This window comes from Dendropsophus ebraccatus, chromosome 9 (genome assembly GCF_027789765.1).
Source record: "Dendropsophus ebraccatus isolate aDenEbr1 chromosome 9, aDenEbr1.pat, whole genome shotgun sequence".
In the NCBI taxonomy this organism is placed as follows: Eukaryota; Metazoa; Chordata; class Amphibia; order Anura; family Hylidae; genus Dendropsophus; species Dendropsophus ebraccatus.
This window is the reverse complement of record NC_091462.1, coordinates 112,442,877-112,467,693: the sequence shown is the minus strand read 5'-3', so window position 1 is coordinate 112,467,693 and position 24,817 is coordinate 112,442,877. Positions and strand designations below refer to the sequence as shown.

General features: G+C 47.4%; 1 protein-coding gene across 1 annotated transcript in view; it reads left to right on the top strand.

The window, feature by feature from the left end:
• Nucleotides 1–15,919: 15,919 nt before the first annotated feature.
• LOC138801545 (sulfotransferase 1C1-like) overlaps nucleotides 15,920–24,817 on the top strand; it is a 57,374-nt gene continuing 48,476 nt past the window's right edge. The window contains exon 1 of the mRNA XM_069984476.1: nucleotides 15,920–15,940. The gene's annotated coding sequence lies outside the window, so the exon portion shown is untranslated. The remainder of the gene's footprint in view (nucleotides 15,941–24,817) is intronic.

Here is a 24,817-nt window from a genome sequence, read left to right as displayed (position 1 = left end):
CGTATCCCTTAATGCCTCCTACTCTAGCCCTGCCCCCACTCCCTAGCCCCGCCCCTCTCCCGGGACGTATAATCTGAGACTTGACCCTGCCCTGTAATTGTATTGAACTTTAATAACCTTTCAGTAATTGTGGAGAATAGAAGGAAATATATTCTGTTGCATTTTACTGCGGTTAGGAATTACTTTAATTTGCTGCAGTTAAAATTGCTTTAAAGGGGTATTCCAGGCAGAAAAAAATATTGTTTTTGTATCAACTGGTGTCAGAAAGTTATATAGATTTGTAAATTACATTTAAAAATCTTAAGTCTTAAAAGTACTTATCAGCTGCTGTATGTCCTGCAGAAAGTGGCGTATTCTCTCCAGTCTGACACAGTGCTCTCTGCTGCCACCTCTGTCCATGTCAGGAACTGTGCAGAGCAGGAGAGGTTTTCTATGGGGATTTGTTACTGCTCTGGACAGCTCCTGACATGGACAGAGGACAAAGTGAGGAAGTGAGAAGTGTGAGAAGGTAAGAAGCAGGTTAAGGATCAGTGTGAGGAATTAAGAGGAAGGTTGAGGAAGTGAGGAGCAGTGTTAGGAGGCGAGGAGCATTGTGGGGAGGTGAGGAGCAGTGTTGGGAGGCGAGGAGCATTGTGGGGAGGCGAGGAGCATTGTAAGAAGGCGAGGAGCAGTGTGGGGAGGTGAGAAGCAGTGTGGGGAGGTGAGGAGCAGTGTGGGGAGGTAAGGAGCAGTGTGGGGAGGTGAGGAGCAGTGTGGGGAGGTGAGGAGCAGTGTGGGGAGGTGAGGAGCAGTGTGAGGAGGTGAGAAGCAGTGTGGGGAGGTGAGGAGCAGTGTGGGGAGGTGAGAAGCGATGTGAGGAGGTGAGGAGCAGTATGGGGAGGTGAGGAGCAGTGTGGGGAGCAGTGTGGTGAGGTGAGGAGCAGTGTGGGGAGGTGAGGAGCATTGTAAGAAGGTGAGGAGCAGTGTGGGGAGGTGAGAAGCAGTGTGGGGAGGTGAGGAGCAGTGTGGGGAGGTAAGGAGCAGTGTGGGGAGGTGAGGAGCAGTGTGGGGAGGTGAGGAGCAGTGTGGGGAGGTGAGGAGCAGTGTGGGGAGGTGAGAAGCAGTGTGGGGAGGTGAGGAGCAGTGTGGGGAGGTGAGGAGCAGTGTGAGGAGGTGAGAAGCAGTGTGGGGAGGTGAGGAGCAGTGTGGGGAGGTGAGAAGCGATGTGAGGAGGTGAGGAGCAGTGTGGGGAGGTGAGGAGCAGTGTGGGGAGCAGTGTGGTGAGGTGAGGAGCAGTGTGAGGAGGTGAGGAGCAGTGTGGGGAGGTGAGGAGCATTGTAAGAAGGTGAGGAGCAGTGTGGGGAGGTGAGGAGCAGTGTGGGGAGGTGAGGAGCAGCGTGGGGAGCAGTGTGGGGAGGTGAGGAGCAGTGTGGGGAGGTGAGAAGCAGTGTGAGGAGCAGTGTGAGGAGGTGAGAAGCAGTGTGGGGAGGTGAGGAGCAGTGTGAGGAGGTGAGAAGCAGTGTGGGGAGGTGAGGAGCAGTGTGGGGAGGTGAGAAGCAGTGTGGGGAGGTGAGGAGCAGTGTGGGGAGGTGAGGAGCAGTGTGGGGAGGTGAGGAGCAGTGTGGGGAGGTGAGAAGCAGTGTGGGGAGGTGAGGAGCAGTGTGGGGAGGTGAGGAGCAGTGTGAGGAGGTGAGAAGCAGTGTGAGGAGCAGTGTGGGGAGGTGAGAAGCGATGTGAGGAGGTGAGGAGCAGTGTGGGGAGGTGAGGAGCAGTGTGGGGAGCAGTGTGGTGAGGTGAGGAGCAGTGTGAGGAGGTGAGGAGCAGTGTGGGGAGGTGAGGAGCATTGTAAGAAGGTGAGGAGCAGTGTGGGGAGGTGAGGAGCAGTGTGGGGAGGTGAGGAGCAGCGTGGGGAGCAGTGTGGGGAGGTGAGGAGCAGTGTGGGGAGGTGAGAAGCAGTGTGAGGAGCAGTGTGAGGAGGTGAGAAGCAGTGTGGGGAGGTGAGGAGCAGTGTGAGGAGGTGAGAAGCAGTGTGGGGAGGTGAGGAGCAGTGTGGGGAGGTGAGAAGCAGTGTGAGGAGCAGTGTGAGGAGGTGAGGAGCAGTGTGGGGAGGTGAGGAGCATTGTAAGAAGGTGAGGAGCAGTGTGGGGAGGTGAGGAGCAGTGTGGGGAGGTGAGGAGCAGCGTGGGGAGCAGTGTGGGGAGGTGAGGAGCAGTGTGGGGAGGCGAGGAGCAGTGTGGGGAGGCGAAGAGCAGTGTGGGGAGGTGAGGAGCAGTGTGGGGAGGTGAGGAGCATTGTAAGAAGGTGAGGAGCAGTGTGGGGAGGTGAGGAGCAGTGTGGGGAGGTGAGGAGCAGTGTGAGGAGGTGAGAAGCAGTGTGAGGAGGTGAGGAGCAGTGTGGGGAGGTGAGAAGCAGTGTGAGGAGCAGTGTGAGGAGGTGAGGAGCAGTGTGGGGAGGTGAGGAGCATTGTAAGAAGGTGAGGAGCAGTGTGGGGAGGTGAGGAGCAGTGTGGGGAGGAGAGGAGCAGCGTGGGGAGCAGTGTGGGGAGGTGAGGAGCAGTGTGGGGAGGCGAGGAGCAGTGTGGGGAGGCGAAGAGCAGTGTGGGGAGGTGAGGAGCAGTGTGGGGAGGTGAGAAGCAGTGTGAGGAGCAGTGTGAGGAGGTGAGGAGCAGTGTGGGGAGGTGAGGAGCATTGTAAGAAGGTGAGGAGCAGTGTGGGGAGGTGAGGAGCAGCGTGGGGAGCAGTGTGGGGAGGTGAGGAGCAGTGTGGGGAGGCGAGGAGCAGTGTGGGGAGGCGAAGAGCAGTGTGGGGAGGTGAGGAGCAGTGTGGGGAGGTGAGGAGCATTGTAAGAAGGTGAGGAGCAGTGTGGGGAGGTGAGGAGCAGTGTGGGGAGGTGAGGAGCAGTGTGAGGAGGTGAGAAGCAGTGTGGGGAGGTGAGGAGCAGTGTGGGGAGGTGAGAAGCAGTGTGAGGAGCAGTGTGGGGAGGTGAGGAGCATTGTAAGAAGGTGAGGAGCAGTGTGGGGAGGTGAGGAGCAGTGTGGGGAGGTGAGGAGCAGCGTGGGGAGCAGTGTGGGGAGGTGAGGAGCAGTGTGGGGAGGCGAGGAGCAGTGTGGGGAGGCGAAGAGCAGTGTGGGGAGGTGAGGAGCAGTGTGGGAAGGTGAGGAGCAGTGTGGGGAGGTGAGGAGCAGTGTGGGGAGGTGAGGAGCAGTGTGAGGAGGTGAGAAGCAGTGTGGGGAGGTGAGGAGCAGTGTGGGGAGGTGAGAAGCAGTGTGAGGAGCAGTGTGAGGAGGTGAGGAGCAGTGTGGGGAGGTGAGGAGCATTGTAAGAAGGTGAGGAGCAGTGTGGGGAGGTGAGGAGCAGTGTGGGGAGGTGAGGAGCAGCGTGGGGAGCAGTGTGGGGAGGTGAGGAGCAGTGTGGGGAGGCGAGGAGCAGTGTGGGGAGGCGAAGAGCAGTGTGGGGAGGTGAGGAGCAGTGTGGGGAGGTGAGGAGCATTGTAAGAAGGTGAGGAGCAGTGTGGGGAGGTGAGGAGCATTGTGGGGAGGTAAGGAGCAGTGTGGGGAGGTTAGGAGCAGTGTGGGGAGGCGAGGAGCAGTGTGGGGAGGCGAGGAGCATTGTAAGAAGGTGAGAAGCAGGGTTAGGAGGTGAGGAGCATTGTGGGGAGGTTAGGAGCATTGTAAGAAGGTGAGGAGCAGGGTTAGGAGGTGAGGAGCAGTCTTAGGAGGTGAGAAGTATGAGGAGGTGAAAAGTTTGAGAAGGTCAGAAGCAGATTAAGGAGCAGTGTGAGGTGGTAAGAAGTGTGTGAAGCATTATAAGGAAGTGAGGAGCAGTGTCAAGAGATGAGGAGAAGTATGAGGAGCAGTGTTAGGTCGGGTTTTCACTATGTAAGACACCGGCCGTTCTGTGACCCGGCCGTGTTACAGAACGTCCGGTGTCAGTGAAGTTTATCCCGAACGGTACTGCAGTATGGGCCGGGATAAACTTCAATTCTATTCTATGCATCCCAATTCATCATTGAACACAATGGAGAGTGCGTCCGGAGCCGCACTACCGATTGTGTGACCTGTCAGGGATGTGCGCCCGCTATTTAATGAATAGCGGCCGCACAAAACTGACAAGTCAGTTTTTCGCTGCGGCCGATAGGGATCCCGTCCGAAGCGTATACTATGTGTATACGCTCCAGCCGGGATCTCTTTGACTGCAGTGTAATGTAAGTTTTGTATAAATCACAGTCTTTGTTGCGAATCTGCAACAATGGCCGTGATTTATACAAAACTTAAGTTGTGTAGACATTGCCTTGGGAGGTGAGGAACAGTGTCAGGAGAGGAGGAGCAATGTGAGGAGGTGACCATTCCCCCTCTGACATATTTTTCTGCAACTCTCTTTCCCACTTTTTTTCGTGTATGCCGGCAGACCCTGCGTAACTTCCTCTAATAATACCTTGTATAAGAATGACAGGATATGGGGTGGACAAGTTGTACTCAAGAAGACCTTCTCTAACTTTGTTGGGGGTTCCTCTAAACTTTTCCTTCTTATTTTAGCATTAACAAAAGAACCAAACTGATTGTAGGATATCCAAGAGATGTCAACTCCTGGAATGGTCGCCCGCAACTTTTTCAATGAGGGGAGCGCCGCACCTTGTAATACATTATATGCTCTTATATCCTCCTCAGTTGACCATCCCAAGAACTTTCCTGGGCCCATTCCAGGAGGAAAGGCAGGATTATGAAATAAAGTAGTCAATGGACCATTACTCTTAGCGACTACTCCCCTACCTAGTACCCTATCCCAGCTGGACAGAAACTCTTCTATAAAACTTATTTTCCCCCTATCAACTGTTCTTTTTCTATGGGGAATCCATGGAAGCAGATAGAGGTCTGTATGGACTATCTCCCTCTCTAAAGAAACCCATTGCTTATTCCTCTAGTGAAAGTGCCAATCAAATAACTGTAGACTAACCGTGGCTGTATGATATAGCTTATGGTCGGATAACCCAACCCCTCCTTTCTCCTTTGGTCTAGTCAGGGTCCGATAGCTAATTCTACGGCTTTGGCCTCCCCATATAAATGTCAAAACAGCTGGGAACACCTATTTGCACCTTTTGGAATTGTCCACGTTTAGATGGGTTTTGGAAAGAGGTGTGGAGAATAACTTCTAGTTTTACATATATCCTTTGCCTTTTACACCAGCCTTGTTTTTATTACATCTGTCAGATATTCCAATGGGGAGTTATCGGCGATCATTGGTCCGTCATCTGATTAATGCGGCTAAAGTATGTATTCCAATGCTATGGAAGAGTGAAGAGGTACCATCCGTTAAAATGTGGTTAAATGAGGTTGAAAAAAGGGAGTTAGCCGACAGCAGAAAGCAGATAAGAGGATTACAGCCACAGAGCTGGGTGACAGCTGTAATCAGAGCTCAGAGAGGTCAGTGGTGACTGTCAGAGGAGATAGAGGGTGATGTATTTGTAGATTAACTCTTTGTTGTCCTGTTTTGGTCTTTTATTTAGCTCTCTCCATAGGAGAACAATGAAGATGGGGGGAGAGCTTCAAACTGCTTTTTCATGATAAAAATGCATTTTTCGGCAAATAAACCTAATTACAAAGTTTCTTAAAATCGTCTGTACTATTCATTTCTGCAAAAAAATTTCACGACAGTGACACTTTAAGTTCCCCTCTAGTGCAATTCATGCAAGACATTATGTGTTAAACATTTTTGTGCTGTTGCTCTATTTGTATCTTATTCAAATATTTCATTTATTTTAAAACTATTCTCTTTCTTCTTTTGTACTCAGTGTTTGATAAAAACCCTCTAAGGACACATTTAAGTACTTCCCATTGTGTAGGTAAAGTAGTGTGATCTAAAAGGTGAGTATCCAAATATTCCTGTATTGTCCTTCTTATTTGGTCAATACATATATTGTCTGATAGCAAATTATCATTGAAGAGCCAAGTCCACTGTTGTCTTTGTAGGCCTGGTACCTCAATGGCAAAACACACTGGTGAGTGCTCAGAACACAGAGGATTCAATAGAAGCCCTTGGGTGCCAAGTAAGTATATGGTGACTAACCAAAAAAAATCTGTTCTACTATAAGATTGGTGAACAGAAGAAAAATATGAATAGTCCCTATCTCCTGGATTTAATGTGCGCTGTGCATCTACAAATTGTAACCCATGTAACATACACTTAAATTTCATTAGACCAGAACTAGATTGTGCTCTAACACCTGTAGAAGTATCAACCTCAAAATAAAAAACTAAATTAAAATCGCCTCCAATCACTTTCGCTTCTTCTGCAAAACTCTTTAACTTACTAAGAAATTTCTGGCAAGTTTGTAACTGGACATGGTTTCACTATCACTGCGGCATGCAATAATCTAAAAACATTATTCCTTATTCGATATGCTTTGAAAAAATCCAGAAAAAAATTACAAGATATGGAGATAAGGAGTGTGTAATCACTCAGTCACCTATCAGATATAATCGGGCAGGGGCGGATTAACTTTACCATAGGCCCCAGGCTGTTTGCCAAGCCTGGGCCCCCAACCCCACTGTGACTATGGCAGCACTAGTGTGGTCTTCATAGTACAGGACAGATAATGTCATGATGCCCTGATTTGTGCAAAATTGTGGCAAAAAAAAAGCTGGGCTTTTTTTGCAAATCATGGCAGAACTGTAGCCAGGTGACAGTACACCACTTAAAGTATAAGTCTGTTTGGGTGGCCATGGGCCCCCCAGGATCTCAGGGTCCCGGGCTACCGCCCAAAACGGACCTATAATAATCCATTACTGTAATCGGGCCAACCTTAAAATAGGATCTAGTCAAGCAATATACACAAATAACCCCACACAATGGAGGCAATTGGGGCTGCTAGTTACAATGAAAAAACACCCGACCTGCAATAATAGCTCATTAGATGAGTTAGCGTTTCTGTCATTAGGGTCCCAACGCGTTTCACCCCAAATGGGCTCATCAGGAGACCAACAATGTAAAATCCCCTCCCATTCCCAGAACAGAACTTAAGTAAAGTCATTTTGAAGAACCAGGAATTTCAAAGGGAAAAAAACCACCACATTTATCCCTCACAACCCCCCCCCCCCCCCTTCCTTCGGGGGCCCCTGACCTGTAAGTGTCCTAATTATGGGATACCTTTCCTCCCACGGGTAATGTCTTTCCATACCCGAGCATTAACACCCCCCCCCTCCTACCCAACACCCATCACCACCTACTGAAAAAGAAATAAAGAGTAAGAAAAAAAATAGAGAGAAAATCTTCTTTCTTTCAATTTCCTTGTATCTAACATAATACTTGAACTTGATGGACATGTGTCTTTCTTCAACTGTATTAACTACTCCCCTAAATTGTTATCCCACTCCCCCTGTTCTCTTAACTTGTTCACTACACAACCCTTTATTACTGAGGGACACAATATACATGGGGGAGAGAGCAAGGATCCAAAGGAGAAAGAGAGAAAGAAAGACCACATACAATGCCTCCCCATAATTTCAAGCAAAAAAAAAAAATTCACTCCTTCAAATATTACTAGACAGTTCTTAAGTTCCCTCTCTACCCCATTCAGCTCAAGGGAAAAGGAGAAAGACAAGGCAGTACAGAAATCTTTGTAGTGGTGTTTTTACTCCTAGGTCTGTAACAATGACAAGGGGGCATCCTCTACGTCTAGAGGAAAGAAGATTTCACCATCATCACAGACGCGGGTTCTTTACTGTACGAGCGGTAAGACTGTGGAACTCTCTGCCACCTGATGCTGTCATGGCCGATTTATTAAATAAGTTCAAGGGAGGCCTGGATGCTTTTCTTGAAAAATATATTACAAGTTATGGGCATTAGATTTCCGGTGATACGTTGGTCCGGGGATTGTTCTGGTGGTGGGGCGGTTGTCTCATGGGGGTTTTTGGATGTATGTTGGATTAACCCAATAGGGTTTCCCTAGGTTGAACCTGATGGACTCTTGTCTTCTTTCAGCCTTGTACTATGTTATAGAAAATAGAAAAGAGAATCTATAAATCAGAATCTATAAATAAACCAACACTATGACCAATCTGAACATAAGCCTTGAGTCATTGGGCCAGTCTAAAATTCCTGATCCCGTTTATTCACATATAATGGGGTTTAATCTTTTCCCCCAATCTTCCATAAAGCCTAGGCCGATGGAGGGCTTATATCAGCCTGATTTGCCCGTGACCGTCTGTTATGATTTCTCCTTGGTCTAGGGGGCAGGGCAGCTTGTGGGCTCATTGGTATAACTGGCCAGTCCCTTATGTCAATAGTAGACAAGCCCAGTGCTGCAGTAAAGGATGACATGTCCCCTGGGGTCCTTAATGTCAGTAAAGTCCCATCATGCCGAACTTAAAGACGGATATCCCCACGTGTATGCTCATGGGATCTTAGTTTATCTGAGAGTGGCCTCAATGCCCGTCTCTTCTGTAATGTAAATCTCGATAAGTCCACTAATATCTTTATTGGATGGCCCTGGAATGTTTCAGTAACCCCCCCCCCCCCCCAAACCGCTACAGGATATTTTCCTTCATACAGTATTTATGGACCCTGCACACTATCTCGTGCCCTCGTTGGGTCTGCTGATCTTTGACCCAATGTTCTGTGGGCTCTATCCAACTCAACAGTACTTTCTTGAGGGGCTCCCAATATCGCTTTGAAAATCATTTGTAGGGCAGAGGGTATGTCAGAAGACATTAGATTCAGACATTCCACGTATTTTTCGCCTGCTTCTGTTCTGTTCTGTCTTCTTGCAAATCCATAAGATAGTTCAGTTTGAAGGTATGGGTATCTAATTAAACCTGCTGTGGATCCGCACTATTGGTCAAAGATTGTGTATTAGCAGCCACAGTTTCCTCTCTTTCCACTACCTGCTGTACCTGATTTTGCAGGGATGTTACTTCTGATCTATAAAGTGTTTCAAGACGTGAAATATAATTTTCCATGTCATTACGTGTGGGGATCTCAGATGAACCCATAGGCTTTGTAAATCTCTCACAGGGTCAAAGTTAGTAGTCTCTCTTACCCTCGTGTTATGGCTCTCTGCTCCATATGTATCATTCCCTGTACCCTGGTCACACTCGGTGTAATTAACAGCCTTGCTCCACCACACCTTCACTGTTTGATGGCTGCACTTTTGCTTCATACCCCTCATGCTCCATTTCTCTCTCCTAGACTGCACATAATTCCTCATATAGCTCAAGTTCAGTTTTTCAGCCTCTGCTTCCCCCTCCTGCATATTAGCATCCCAAGTATTAGCATTATGCAAGTTATATGCTCCAGAGAGGGGTACCTCTTTTCCACCCTCACTGGGCTGTGTTCCTGAAGGGGGACCAACACATAACTCCTCTTCTCCCTGCATCTGCCTCCCGTCATTCACAGCTGTGCCATTTGCTCCCTGACTCTCAATCACCCCTGCTGACCTGCTCAGCGGCATCTCCGCTGCATCAGCAGTCATACTCTCATGCATGTCTCTGATCCTTCTACAGGGACCGCCATGCTCTGGGTCTCTCTCCAGGGGCCTCGGTGCACCTCTCCTTCTCCTCTCCTGCCCGGTCTCCAGGGTATGCCCTTCCGGGCTGGTTACAGGTTTCCGGGCCGAGGCTTCACAGCTTCCCGAGCTCGTTGGAGTCTTTGGTCTAACTGCTGCATCTGCCTGGACTGTTCGATGGGAGCCAGTGGAGGTGGATAGCAGAGGGCACAGTACTGTAGCAGCTGAGGCTGAAGATGGAAGCGAAGTCCTCCTTTGCTGAACAGTTAGCATGCAGGCTATAAAGCAAGTGGAGGCTAGTGCCGGAGGCACCGCTGATGGCTTTTTCTTGTTGCCTATTTGGAAGGTTCAAATTCAGCTCTCTATAGTTTCAGAGCACGGTGGTATGGAGATCTAAGATAGGAGCTCACAGGTGCGTCTCCTCACTCTAGCATGGCCAGGCCACACCCTCTGTAGCTTATGCTGCGTTTACACGGAACGATTATCGTGCAAATTCGCACAATAACGATCGAATTTGAACGATAATCGTACGTGTAAACGCAGCGAACGATCAAACGACGAGCGACAAATCGTTCATTTTGATCTTTCAAATTCTCAAATCGTCATTGATCATTCGTAAAAAATTTGCAGATCGTTCCATTCGACGATTTAACCAATGTGTGAGATAGGCTTTAAGCGATCGCAAAACGAATTTCCGTACGATATATCGTACTGTCAGGGCTGCAGCGGCGTCCCGCGCTCCGGACCGCCGCCGCACCCCCTCATCCTGTCCTGCAGCCGCCGGTGTCCACTGCCTACTGCTCCTGCCACGCCTCGCCTGCTGTCACTAGCAACCAAGCCAGGGGTAGCGACCTGGGGGTCGCCTGCCGCAGCAAGTCCATCCCGCCTTGCGGCGGGCTCTGGTGAAAACCAGCGGCCCCTTAGACTCCGCTCCCTGGTGAGGTTAGTGCCATCGCTAGTGACGGTTCAGTGGATCCACGACTCCAGGCGTTACAGTAGGCTCCAACCATGGATCCCGGCAAGGTGCCTGACATCCGTGACGTAGCCAGAGTGGTCGCCCAACAGCCTCAGCAGATCCAGCAGCAATCGCAGCACATCCAGCAATTGACTGCCGCCTTACAGCAGCGTACTACAGACCAGCGCACACCACCTCCTGCTACCTCTTCGAAACTTCGACTGGCTCTCCCGAGCAAATACGGTGGTGACCCCAAGTTGTGCAGAGGATTCCTGACTCAATGCACCATGCACATTGAACTTTTAAGCAGCCAGTTCTCCACTGAACGCTCTAAAGTGGCTTTCATCATCAGCCTCTTGGAGGGTAGGGCCCTGGCCTGGGCCATGCCACTGTGGGACCGAGATGACCCGATTATTGCCAATCTCCGGACCTTCCTGGCAGAGTTTCACTCGGTCTTTGAGGAACCTGCCCGTGCTTCTTCAGCAGAGATTGCTCTACTCAATCTCTCACAAGGAAGTTCCTCCGTTGGCGACTATGCCATCCAGTTCCGCACGCTGGCAGCAGAGCTAGACTGGAATGAGGCCGCTCTAATAGCCACCTTCAAGAAGGGCCTCTCCAGTCGGGTGAAGGACGTGCTCTGCACCCGAGACCTTCCTACCTCCCTGAACGAACTTATCCTACTGGCCACCAGGGTCGATACTCGTTTTTCTGAAAGAGAGGAGGAGGTCCGGCAAGAACAGCGACTGAGCCTGTCCCGTCGCCATCACCAGCTGGTGCCATTCTGGTGTCCCAGCCGACTTCTGAGGTTCCTATGCAAGTGGAACGAGGCCTGACGCCTGATGAGAGAACTCGTCGTCTGGAGCTGCAGGCAGTTTCATTGCAGCCACATTGGTCCAAAGATGGCGGCTACCCGTGACTCAGCTAGCCCGATCCCTGTCTATCTCCTCGGTCACAGGCGAGACTCTCACCAAAGCTGTACACTACCAGACTATACCTCTAGTCCTCCAGGTAGGCGCTTTACATCAGGAGAAGATCTCCTTCTACGTCTTGCACCATTCCTCTTCCGACATCCTCCTGGGCCTTCCTTGGCTGCAATTACATGCCCCTAAGCTAGACTGGAGAACAGGGGAGATTCTCAGTTGGGGTCTGGACTGTCCAAACCGGTGTCTAAAGCCTCCTCAGCCCAAGTGCTCTATGACGTCACCTGACTCCGTCAAGCCTCTACCCAGCCTACCGGCGGAATACCAAGACTTGGCTGATGTCTTCTCTGCCAAGGAGGCGGATTCTCTGCCCCCTCAACGGACGTACGATTGTCCCATAGACCTCCTTCCTGGAACTTCTCCTCCACGAGGTCGGGTGTACCCTCTCTCCGTACCCGAGACTGAGGCCATATCCTCCTACATCCGGGAAAACTTACAGAAGGGTTTCATCCGCAAATCCACATCCCCTGCTGGCGCAGGATTCTTCTTTGTGCAGAAGAACGACGGTTCTCTCCGCCCATGCATAGACTACCGGGGCCTAAATAAGGTGATTGTCAAGAACCGATATCCTCTTCCACTTATCCCCGAACTGTTCGACCGTCTCCGTGGAGCCAGGAACTTCTCCAAGCTGGATCTCAGGGGAGCGTACAATTTAATCCGTATTCGTGAAGGAGACGAATGGAAGACCACTTTTAACACCAGAGATGGGCACTACGAATACCTGGTCATGCCTTTCGGCCTATGCAATGCCCCAGCGGTCTTCTAGGAATTCGTCAACGACATATTCCGTGACCTCCTCTATGTCTGCATCATCGTCTATCTCGACGACATTCTGGTCTTCTCCCCTGACCAGCAGACTCACGTGACCCAAGTACGTCAGGTCCTACGAAGACTACGGGCCAATCGTTTGTACGCCAAGCTGGAGAAGTGCGTTTTCCATCAGCGCAGCCTTCCGTTTCTTGGCTATATTGTCTCCGATCGAGGTCTACAGATGGATCCAGCCAAACTCTCAGCTGTTCTCCAGTGGCCACGTCCCCTGGGACTCAGAGCTATCCAACGCCTCCTAGGATTTGCCAACTACTATCGGCAGTTCATCCCACATTTCTCTACCCTGGTCGCACCCATCGTGGCTCTCACTAAGAAGAAGGCGGATCCCAGGCATTGCCCACCTGAGGCCGAGCAAGCCTTCACTAGCCTAAAGTCGGCCTTTGCCTCTGCCCCTGCTCTAGTCCGCCCGGATGCCACCAAGCCCTTTTCACTTGAGGTTGACGCTTCTTAAGTGGGCGCTTGAGCCGTCCTCTCGCAAAAGGACGCATCAGGCAAGACCAGAACCTGTGGGTTCTTCTCAAAGACTTTTTCCCCTGCCGAGAGGAACTATACTATTGGCGACCGAGAACTCTTGGCGATTAAGCTGGCACTGGAGGAGTGGCGTCATCTCCTAGAGGGGGCTAGGCATCCGGTCAACATCTATACGGACCACAAGAACCTTCTCTACCTCCAATCGGCCCAACGCCTCGATCCCCGGCAGGCCAGGTGGTTGCTTTTCTTTTCACGTTTCAACTTTGTTATCCATTTTCGTCCGGCTGAGAAGAACGTGAAAGCCGATGCTCTCTCCCGAGCATCTGATGTCATGGGACAAGAGGACTCTCCTCGCCACATCATACCTCCCGATCGTCTAATGCCAGTCGCCACTTCGGCTCTTTAGGGAGTACCCCCCGGAAAGACCTATGTTCGCCCTGCGCTTCGAGGTAGGATTCTGAAGTGGGGACACTCCTCATTGGTGGCCGGGCACCCTGGAGTCCAAAAGACCAGGCAACTGATCTCCCGCCACTACTGGTGGCCCAGCCTATTCCAAGAAGTCAAAGACTTTGTGGCTTCCTGTACAATCTGTGCCAAAAACAAGTCCTCCCGACTAAGGCCTGCCGGTCTATTACAGCCCTTGCCAGTTCCAAGCCGTCCCTGGTGCCACATAGGCATGGACTTCGTCACAGACTTGCCTCCATCTGCGGGAAACACAGTCATTTGGGTGGTCAATGACCGCTTCTCCAAGATGTCTCATTTTGTGGCTCTTCCTGGACTTCCATCTGCTCCCCGTCTGGCCCAGTTGTTCTTTCAACACATCTTCCGTTTACATGGTCTTCCCCTTCACATCGTGTCCGACAGAGGCTCACAATTTGTCTCAAAGTTTTGGCGTGCCCTCTGCTCACAGCTCCAAGTGAAGTTGGACTTTTCATCTGCCTATCACCCCCAGACCAACGGGCAGGTGGAGAGGGTCAACCAGATCCTGGGCAATTATCTACGTCATTTTGTCTCAGCTCGCCAAGCAACTGGTCCAGCCTACTTCCATGGGCAGAGTTTTCCTACAACCATCTGGACTCGAGTTCCACAGGCAAGTCACCCTTCTATGTGGTCTATAGGAGTCACCCTCGCCCTCCTTTGCCTCTCTCTCCATCCTCCTAGGTCCTAGCCGTGGAGGAATTGTTGTCTGACCTGCAGTCGACCTGGGAACAGACTCGACAATCTTTGCTCAAGGCATCTCACCGCATGAAGGACCAGACGGATAAGAGAAGGAGACCTGCCACAAACTTTCTCCCAAGTGACAAAGTCTGGCTCTCGGCCAAATATGTCCGACTCAAGATTCACAGCTACAAGTAGGGTCCTCGATTCCTCGGTCCTTTCTCGGTGCTAAAACGCATCAACCCAGTCACCTACAAACTCAGTCTACCCCCTACTATGCGAATCCCAAACACCTTCCATGTTTCCCTCTTAAAGCCAGTGGTCCTCAACCGATTCTCCAACAAATCTTCGTCCTCTGCTCCACAAGCCGTCTCAGACGACGTCTACATTGTTAAAGACATTCTGGCCATGAAAACTGTCAGAGGGAGACATTTTTTCCTAGTGGACTGGAGAGGTTTTGGCCCTGAGGAGAGATCCTGGAAACCCGAGTCTAATATCCTGGATCGGGACCTTCTCAAGGGATTCTTGCAGGCTAGAAAGAGGGGGAGGGGGGGTACTGTCAGGGCTGCGGTGGCGTCCCGCGCTCCGGACCACCGCCGCACCCCCTCACCCTGTCCTGCAGCCGCCGGTGTCCACGTGCAGGGACCCGGCACTGCTGCCACTTCGGCCCCTGGGGGCGCCTCACCTCGCCCCACTCCTGTCCGTCGCTGTGCCGGGCGCGCGCGCGCCAGCTGTCTCGGGGTTAAAGGGGCAGTCCGCCCCTAATTGGTCACAGCCCACACACTCTCCTATAAATTCCAGCCCTGCCCCACCTCAGGTGTTGGAGCCTCTACATGCTTCCCATAGCGTTTGGCCCAGCTCCCTGTTGTTCCTGACCTCAGTCCTTGTTCCCAGTTCCTGTCCACTGTCCCGGTCCCTAGCTCCTGCCCGCTGCTTAACCCGTTGTTTCCTGAGTACTGTCTGCCACCTGTGGTTACACCTACAGACCTCTGCCTGCACTATCTTCTGCCTACTGCTCCTGCCACGCCTCGCCTGCTGTCACTAGCAACTGAGCCAGGGGTAGCGACCTGGGGGTCGCCTGCCGCAGCAAGTCCATCCCGCCTTTGCGGCGGGCTCTGGTGAAAACCAGCGGCCCCTTAGACTCCGCTCCCTGGTGAGGTTAGTGCCATCGCTACTGACGGTTCAGTGGATCCACGACTCCAGGCGTTACACGTACCATCTAAACGCTGATCGTTATGAAAAAGTTACATCGTTAATCGTTAATTCGCCCGACATCGTTAATCGTACGATCGGGCGAATTACCGTTCCGTGTAAACGTAGCATTAGATTCTGTTGTGACAACTTAATTTCTGATTTCATTAAAGCAGAATGGAAGAAACCTGATAAGGCCCCTGCTATAGGCAACAGACTCTGGGCCCTTTTTCCCAAAAATAAAGAACAGTCTAGTTCCTGGATGAAAGATCCTAAGATGGACATGGCCATATACAAGTCAAATATGATCTTAGTTTCTGGGTCCTACGGCAGCACACAATGTGTTAAGTCTAGGTTCCCTAGAGCAAGGCAGAAGAGACATGCAAAGCAATAACCAATAACAATTGGTCACACAGTATATAAAGGCAGGAAAGACCACTGACACACACAGTTTTTTTTCTTCTGCACTGATAGAAGAGACTATGGGAGAGATTTATCAAACATGGTGTAAAGTGAAAGTGGCTCAATTACCCCTAGCAACCAATCAGATTCAACCTTTCATTCCTCACAAACTCTTTGGAAAATGAAAAGTGGAATCTGATTGGTTGCTAGGGGCAACTGAGCAAGTTTCACTTTACACCATGTTTGATAAATCTCTCCATGTCTTTATTGTATGATAGATGTTTATTTGTATTTTCTTTTTCCAGGTTTTTCCCTTTCCGTGATAGGGGTCCACCACAGTGTAGGAGTCAAAGTCACTGTGTGATTCTCCTATCCCTGTGTGGCTTCCTAACGGAAGGCTAGGTCCAGGATCCAGGATCAGCAGTGTTTACATTCCTCCTGTGCCTTAGGACTATACTAGAATATTCCTGCATAATCGGTATGTGCCGTTTTTACTTCTCTCCCTTATTACAATGTGTCTTTAGGGAGATTCCTATGTCTGTTTGCATAGGGCAAGTTCTGTTGATCATCATTATTATGCTTTGATTTACTGTTACTCTCATCATGCTGTTGATAAGTCTAAATTTATATGTTGACCTCTCTCTATGGAGAGAAGCCGAAAACCCAGGTAAAGGATGGTTTTTAAATTATATCTAGAGTTGGAATCCTGCAGTATTACCAGCTCGTTACTTATACGTCACTGACACAGATAAGACAATGTATCATGATTATAAGCCTGGAGAAAATGGCCCAAGTTTTATTATGGTCATCACATTTTATAGACAGATAAAATATAGGGTGGTAACAAATGCTAATAAGACATAGATAAGGCGGTGCTAGTGATTTAGATATTCAGTCATGCGCAATGGCATCTATATTAGTATTCATTATTATTATTCAAAAAGGTCAAGAAGGGTAGAACAATACATTCTGTGCAAAGATACTTTTTCATGAATCCAAGAGCACAATGTATTTGTTTTCCATAAATTGTTTATAGATAAGTGTCTCTGGGTCCTTGGGGATTGTGTCTACAAATGATAACTTTCCAGGAGTTGTTCTCAGTAACGTGCTTCCAGCATTCCTCTTCTTTATCCAGAACATCTCTCTGTCACCCTCTGATCACGCTCTCATCACGCTCTGATCATCTCCAGTCTCTTAAGAGGGCAATATATATAGGTGTAGTCATATAGGTACGGTGCAGGTAGGTAAAATCGTATCGCTGGCCTTATCATTCCCCCATTTGACATCCGTGGAGCATGGATATGGTTCATCACTGGTGGTTGGGTCGTAGCCGGAGGTTTTAAGGACTCTACCCTCAGTCGCAGGTTGATCAAGGGACCACAGGTAAAAAAATCCTCCAAGTACTAGAACAGCATCCAACCTCCAGAAATGTCCAGGCGGCACAGATTCAAGAGAACCGATAAGAGAAAGAAAGCATAGTAACGTTAGTCTCTTATATGAGGGTGAAGCTTCTTCCTGTTTGTCGAGGTTTTATACGAGAGAAAATACACATGAACACTTTTACTGAAAAACAGATCAGTATTGTGCATAAGACCACTTGGAAGAGACCCTGAAGGACTCCCATTAGTTTAGGGGCATCACCATAGGATAGACAAAAATAGTACCATACGTTTTATTGAAAGTTATAGATGGCGGAACAAACTTACAGCAGATGTGGTAGTAAGATCTGCAATAACCGAAAGAAAATACTAAACAATGGGTGAGTCTGTACAGTATACATCAATATACAGCTTAGTTACAACAAGACAAATAAAAGCTTATTATCAATACTCAAACAATCATATATATGACAAATACCTCTCCGGATTTTATCAAAATAACCAAACCTTATTGTCTCATCACTCCTGTCCCTAAGATTTGTCCCTAATCTTGACTACAGATGTAGCCCCCTTCTCTAGGTCCCTTTACCGTAGGACTGCTTTAAAGGTAAGACAATCCTCCGTCCCGAACCTAACCTAGTCTCCTGTCACTCCTACGTCTCCCTGTGACACTGAGTGATCAGACAATAAGTTCTTCACTGTATATAACAGACGTGACTCTATCACAAGGACTCTACCACTTTGGCATCATGTGGGGATTGGAAAGTCACAAAAACTAACTTTAAAAAGTTTCTGAAAATAAAAAGTTTAGATGTGAGCAAATCTTATCTCATGGCAAAAGCAAAATGAAAAGTTGATTGATACATAAACCAAAAACAGCACAACAGGTAAATGCAATAACATCTCCACAATGTGACCTACTATGTAACCATTAGATTCACTTATAATAACCAATTAGTGAATTCACAATCTTCAGTAAGGGATTCTCAAAATTTCCACTTCTTTTTAGTCTTTTTACTTCATTTTGTACCTAGAAAACGTCTTTATGATTAGATCACACAGGACTAATGACTGGTCACATGGTCACATCTCTTCCTGTACATAATCATATAGTATAATACATACACCAATAATATGAAGTAACTGGGCGCTTATTACCGATATAATATTTGGATCCTACTGAATTGTCTCTTGTTTCACTGAGATCATCACATATTACACATAAGATAACCACCATAGAAATAAAAGCAAAGTGTAAACGATACATCACCTAAGGTTTCAAAGCCTTTTTATGAGAATAATATATATCATATGATCCTTTTTGTAATAGTAGCATTGGTATGGATCCTTTATCCTTAAACCCATCTTTTGACTGACAGGCCTCTTTACAGACACTTGGACTCTTGGCCTCAGTTATATCGCTTCTTTTAAGGCCACTCGTATCACCTCAGACATTGGCTTTGTCGTCTCCCATAGTTTTGGCTTGACCTGTAAAGAAGACACCAGTACAGACAAGGACATACCTATATAGGCCCCCTGTAAGGACATACCTATATAGGCCACCTGTGGCAGGTAGATGACGTCCACTTACATTCCCTGAAACAGGCAGGAAGATGACAGACTATGCAGACAGGCACTTTACGGTGTTACTTACAGTAGGTTATGGCAGGTGTAGATAATACAGACCTACACAACCCTCTCTGCTATATTTGTTGTCCCCTGGGCCGCCCAATGTGAGGATACTGCACCACATTACACATGGCTTCCTTCTGCTGGTTTTGTCAGATAACTTACAGTGGGATACAAGGCTGTCGGCAAATAGTTATTGGATGCCATCTTTACCCTGTACCTCCTCTCCATCCGCTGGTCTCACAGCTTGTTGCTGATTGTCTCTGGAAAAGACTTAAAAACAAACAGATCCACATCTCCCCTCCACCTGTACACTATGTACGGTTACCTCAGGAAGAGACTGGAAACATCTCCCCATTCCCTTGTACGCTTTGTACAGTTACCTTGGGAAGAGCACAGAAACCACCGCATCACCATCTTCATCCATCATCCATCACCCTTTAGGCTTCAGGGTTTGTCTGCGTGAACGTTGCGTCAGCCGCTCTATGGCAGCTTTTTGGTAAGCCCAGGGACCAAACAAATCTCTAATTTGCCAATTAACCCATAATGGTGGGCTTCATATAGACCTCTGCACAGTCACCTCCAACCATCTTACATGTCTCAGTGATTGTCCTCACCTCCAGCTTATGGCAGGAGCGGTTTCTGCAGTGGAACGTCACGCTGCATGGCGGTCACCATATATCCTTGCGTCTTGTGTCATCCATCTTTGAAAAGTCTGGGATAATCTACAATGAAAACTTTTAAACTTTCATTAATATTTGGGCTTTCAATTACATTTTCATCTTTCACAATTTAAAATATCAAACACAATAAGTAATAAAAACATCCTTATTCAAAAATAAAAAATTTGTACGGTGTTTAAAAAAAATTTAAAACATCAAAATTGGCTACTCCATCAAAATGGCAAAATTGGCTACTCCATCAAAATGGCTGCTCCCATTTCCATTCACCTCCATCCCCTCCCCCATTTGAATCTACATCAAGAGGCAACAGAGATGCTGGATTCAATGCACTTAGCAAAAATATATATATATTGGGGGCATAAGGAGTGCAGACTGGAGCCATGGACATGGGTTTGGTTTTTACTAGGGATAAAAATACATATATATTCATGAGCTAAGTTTGCTATAATCATCACAAAACTGTTAACCCTAAAAATAAAAACATTAAAAAAAAATTAAATGAATTCGCTGAAATGAATATTCCTTCAATACGCTGCTCTTATCAGTAAACAGAACGCTCTGTGCTTCACTTCTAACCTTGAGCAGTGAGCAGTAAAATCATAGATACAAGAGTTAAAACTTTTTGGAAGTTTTTTTGTTTTTTTTTTTCAAACATTCTTGAAGTTACAGAAGATATCAGCGCTGTGCTCTTATACACCAGACTGTAACCTTGGACAGTGACACACATACTTATAACTTAGTAGGAAAAAAAACAATTTGCGTAGAACTTATTAGGATAGATGTGTACACATATATATAAAGACTTGTTAAATAAAGTTACATAGAAATATATATTACAGTAGTAAGTTACTACTCCTTAGAAATATATATATTTTACTGTAGTAAACTACTTCTTCTTTGAAATATCATACGTTGGGGACACACACTTAAAGAAAATCTGTTTACAATATATATATTGGGATACATATATACCTACAAAATACTTTTTAAATAAAAATGTGTAAGTTACAGTAATAAGTTACTACAGGCTCCTTATACCATTGGGTTCTTAATAAGTGCACAAAATTCTGCGTTTGATCTTTACCAATTATCACTTTTCTCTTGACATTCCTAATAAAACGTACTTTTTCTCTCTGACTCCTCCTACTGACACTTCCGTATAACAATCTTATACACTAATAGGTCTAATAGACCCAGCTCCTTCAAACAGTCTCATTGCTTTTCCCTCCAACAAACCTTTGTCTAACTTTCTTCACCATCAGGTAATAATATTCATTAATAAATGTGCAAAACAGTTGTTAGACTCTATCGGAAAGTCCTGTGCCCGCCCCCTCAGTGACACTAAGCAATATGGGCGGAGGACAGAAATGCCAGGAGTTAAAATGGCCACTGGACTAGATAACCGGATATAAGGGTGTTGGCTTAGGACGTGGTTTTGAGACGTCACAATTATAATACAGACGTGGATGATATGGGGAGTGGTTGGCTTTCAGTCGCCATCTTTGAGGGCTGATTACAGAAAAGTGGCGTAGCTAAATAAGCAAATGTTCCACGGTCGGGACAACAGAAAATGATCAACATTTTTTTAACACGTAACATACTTCTAAAGGGGAACACCAGCTTAGTAAAACTGGCTGAAATACAGTATAATGTAGGAGCGTACATTACATTACACTAACAGCTCTGATTCTCTTTTTTTTTTCCCTAATGCTGCTTGCATGTGATCTGCAGCCCTCAGAGCTGGTTGATGGCCTTGTACAAAACATAACAAATAACACACATTATGTACTTTGTATGCTGCTTCACTACGCAGCATTCATTAACCTCTTCAGCTCTCTCAGTACTGTATCTAGCAATGAGCTGGACTGTTCTCCTTGTCTGAGTACGTGGCTTTGTACTTAGACACTTACATGGCAATATACACTATTTGAGGTTAGGCTGCCCACCTCCACAAAGGCATTGGTCTTACTATCAGGTAAGGGGCACTTTAAATCAAGGTAACTACTTCAACAGCCGACCAAGGGGAAGATTCCTGCAGAACAAAGGGTCTATACGCCACCATTGGACGTAGGTTGGCTTTTTGCAGGGTCTGGGGTTTGTATACAGATATAAACTGGGTACAATGGTGTAACATAATGATGTGGCTTGGGTCTGCCACACACACTACAATATTCTGTCTTATCTAGATATTGTTGGTCACCGGCACATGACATGTCCACCCAGCTGGACCTGTGCTTCCCACCCATTATCCTGAATGTTTTCCTTCTGTCTGACCCTCTGGCTCTCATCAATCTACTCCACACCCTCCCCTCTTAGAACTCTAATCCTTGATTCCCCCTTAGGGATAGTACTTCGATTAACCCCCAAGGTTCCTGGAAATTCCAAGGACCCATTTGCCCTGCATGTTACATGTAGGTCTGGTTACCTACCCACAAGGCAAAAATAAGTGTGCACAGGAGTGTGAGTGGTTTCCCAGGTGTTGGTCAGAGAGCCAGAGGTTGGTGGGGCTAAGGCATGTATCTGCCTTCATATCAAACCTCCTAAAGATCTGTTTTAGATCTTGCACTGCATCTTCCCATGCCCATCGCTAACTATATCTTAGCTATTCAATTTCCCATAGCCCTCCCATAAAGATGATGGGTTCCTCTTTAGTGAACATCTGTCCCATTCTCACCCTGATCCTAGATAGCTTATCGGGGACTCTCCAGACCTGTCTAGGTCTTGTCTAGTAGGCTCCTGCTTGCGGCGGGATGCCTTCCCTCTTTGCTCTCTCCTTCTAGGAGGTGAGAATCGTCCACGGATCTACTGATCCATGCCGTGTATGTCGGTAAGCCTTCCACAAGGCAAACCCAAGGAGTGGAACTAATACAAGTACTGTTTCCACCATCCTCTGGACAGATAATTCTCAGTTCAGGAACCCATTCATACAAAGAGTCTATGCGCCTACTGTCTGTGACCTCGCAGCTGTTCTCGATGCCATGCTGTATTACAAGGGTTAAGCATTAATCACAGCCTCCCCGTAAGGACGCAGAAGTGATCATGTTCGGCAATCCCTTTCCTTAATTCAGCATAAATACAGCAACAGCTTATCTCAATCACACAACAGTTTGCGACGGCAATGCAGCACTTTAACCTTGTCCTATCCTGGGTTACAGAGTTCTTTGTCTAACAATTAGACTCAGCTTTACAAACATATATAGAGAACGCAGGTGTGACGGGAATCTGATTAGATCCGTTCCCCTGAGGCACAGATAGTACGTAAGAAAGGAAAGTCTTTCTTACCTGGCCAGTTATATCTGTGCGTCCGATGACAGATAAATCACCGCATCCCGTCTGTCTGCGTTCTGGTTGCAAGAGGCTGAGTCCCGGTTCGGACGCCAAAATGATAAGTCTAAATTTATATGTTGACCTCTCTCTATGGAGAGAAGCCGAAAACCCAGGTAAAGGATGGTTTTTAAATTATATCTAGAGTTGGAATCCTGCAGTATTACCAGCTCGTTACTTATACGTCACTGACACAGATAAGACAATGTATCATGATTATAAGCCTGGAGAAAATGGCCCAAGTTTTATTATGGTCATCACATTTTATAGACAGATAAAATATAGGGTGGTAACAAATGCTAATAAGACATAGATAAGGCGGTGCTAGTGATTTAGATATTCAGTCATGCGCAATGGCATCTATATTAGTATTCATTATTATTATTCAAAAAGGTCAAGAAGGGTAGAACAATACATTCTGTGCAAAGATACTTTTTCATGAATCCAAGAGCACAATGTATTTGTTTTCCATAAATTGTTTATAGATAAGTGTCTCTGGGTCCTTGGGGATTGTGTCTACAAATGATAACTTTCCAGGAGTTGTTCTCAGTAACGTGCTTCCAGCATTCCTCTTCTTTATCCAGAACATCTCTCTGTCACCCTCTGATCACGCTCTCATCACGCTCTGATCATCTCCAGTCTCTTAAGAGGGCAATATATATAGGTGTAGTCATATAGGTACGGTGCAGGTAGGTAAAATCGTATCGCTGGCCTTATCACTGTTAAGCAGATAGGGAGGCTCAGCGACATTACAAAAGACTTGTCTTGAAAGGTTCCGGGTGAGGAGATCCCTACCATGAAGGCAGCTGCCGAATTCCTATGTGATGTGTCAGTGGATTTGCACGCTCTTGCTTCTAAAGGTCCTTACCTCATCCAACGCTACCAGAAGATGGTTAAAGCAGTGGGCAGAAGATCTATCTTCTAAGCACCACTTTTGTGCCTTACCTTTTCAGTCAGAGTCCCTCTTTGGACCTCAGCTAAAAGGACATTCTGAAGGATCTACATGAGGAGAAGGGTACTACTTTCCCTCTTCCCAAGAAGCCGGCCTTTAAACCTCAGAGGCAGACCAAGAGTTCCCCTAAGGCCCGCAGAGATTAAAGAACCAACAGGTTTAAGAACTTCAGACCATAACAGTCCAGCTCTGCCTCATCCTTTTCCAAGAAGGCTCCTCCCAAAAAAGATCCACAATTATGACACCAGTTTATCAATCTTAGGCATAGGAATGAGGCTTGGGCACTATCTGTCAGCCTGGGCAGAATCCACCACAGACAAATGGGTTCTGTCCCTCATCGAACATTGCTATTTCCTCAAACTAAGAGTTCATCCTCCAGATCACTACTTTCTAAACCGTGCTTCAGATCCTCATCTGCTTCCTCTGGTCAAGGAGTTCATTCTCAAGAACGCCCTGGAGCCAGTTCCCCCCTCCCAAAGGGGAAAGGGCTCCTACTCCAGGATATTTGCAGTCCCGAAGTCCAACGGGAAGTTCTGGCTAGTTGTAGATCTCTCTCGCCTGAACTAGTTTATGAAGAAAATCTCCTTCACGATGGACAACATCAAATCAGTGATACCACAGCTGCATATGGGAGACTACCTTGCATCATTGGACCGAACAGCTTATCTGCACATTCCAATAGCACCAGCCCATCAGAAGTTTCTTTGAGTAGCTCTACTCTGGAACGGGAAAGTTCATCACCTCCAATTTTCCTGTCTCCCCTTCGAGCTGTCATCAGCCCCCAGAGTCTTTACCAAAGTCTGTGTGGTGTAGTGCCATACGTGGACAATTGGCTGCTCATAGCCGATTCAGCATCCCGCCTGTCCCTCCATGTCTCGGAGTCTATCCGTCTACGTCAAGCACATGGATTCCTTGTGAAGCCCCAGCTAATGCCCTCTCAATCCCTGACTTTCCCGAGTTTCACTATAGACACACTGCAAATGAGAACACACTAAAACACAAAAATGCAACTGCTCACCGCAATGGTAAGATACAGCCCCACTACAGACATGAAAATAGTTAAAACTCAGTGCATTTAGGCATGTAGACATGGTCAAGACAATCTCCTGCAGTTCAAACCGAGCATAGGTATGGGGAAGAAAGGTGATTTGAGTGCCTTTGAACGTGGCATGGTTGTTGGTGCCAGAAGGGCTGGTCTGAGTATTTCAGAAACTGCTGATCTACTGGGATTTTCACGCACAACCATCTCTAGGGTTTACAGAGAATGGTCCGAAAAAGAAAAAACATCCAGTGAGCGGCAGTTCTGTGGGCGGAAATGCCTTGTTGATGCCAGAGGTCAGAGGAGAATGGGCAGACTGGTTCGAACTGATAGAAAGGCAACAGTGACT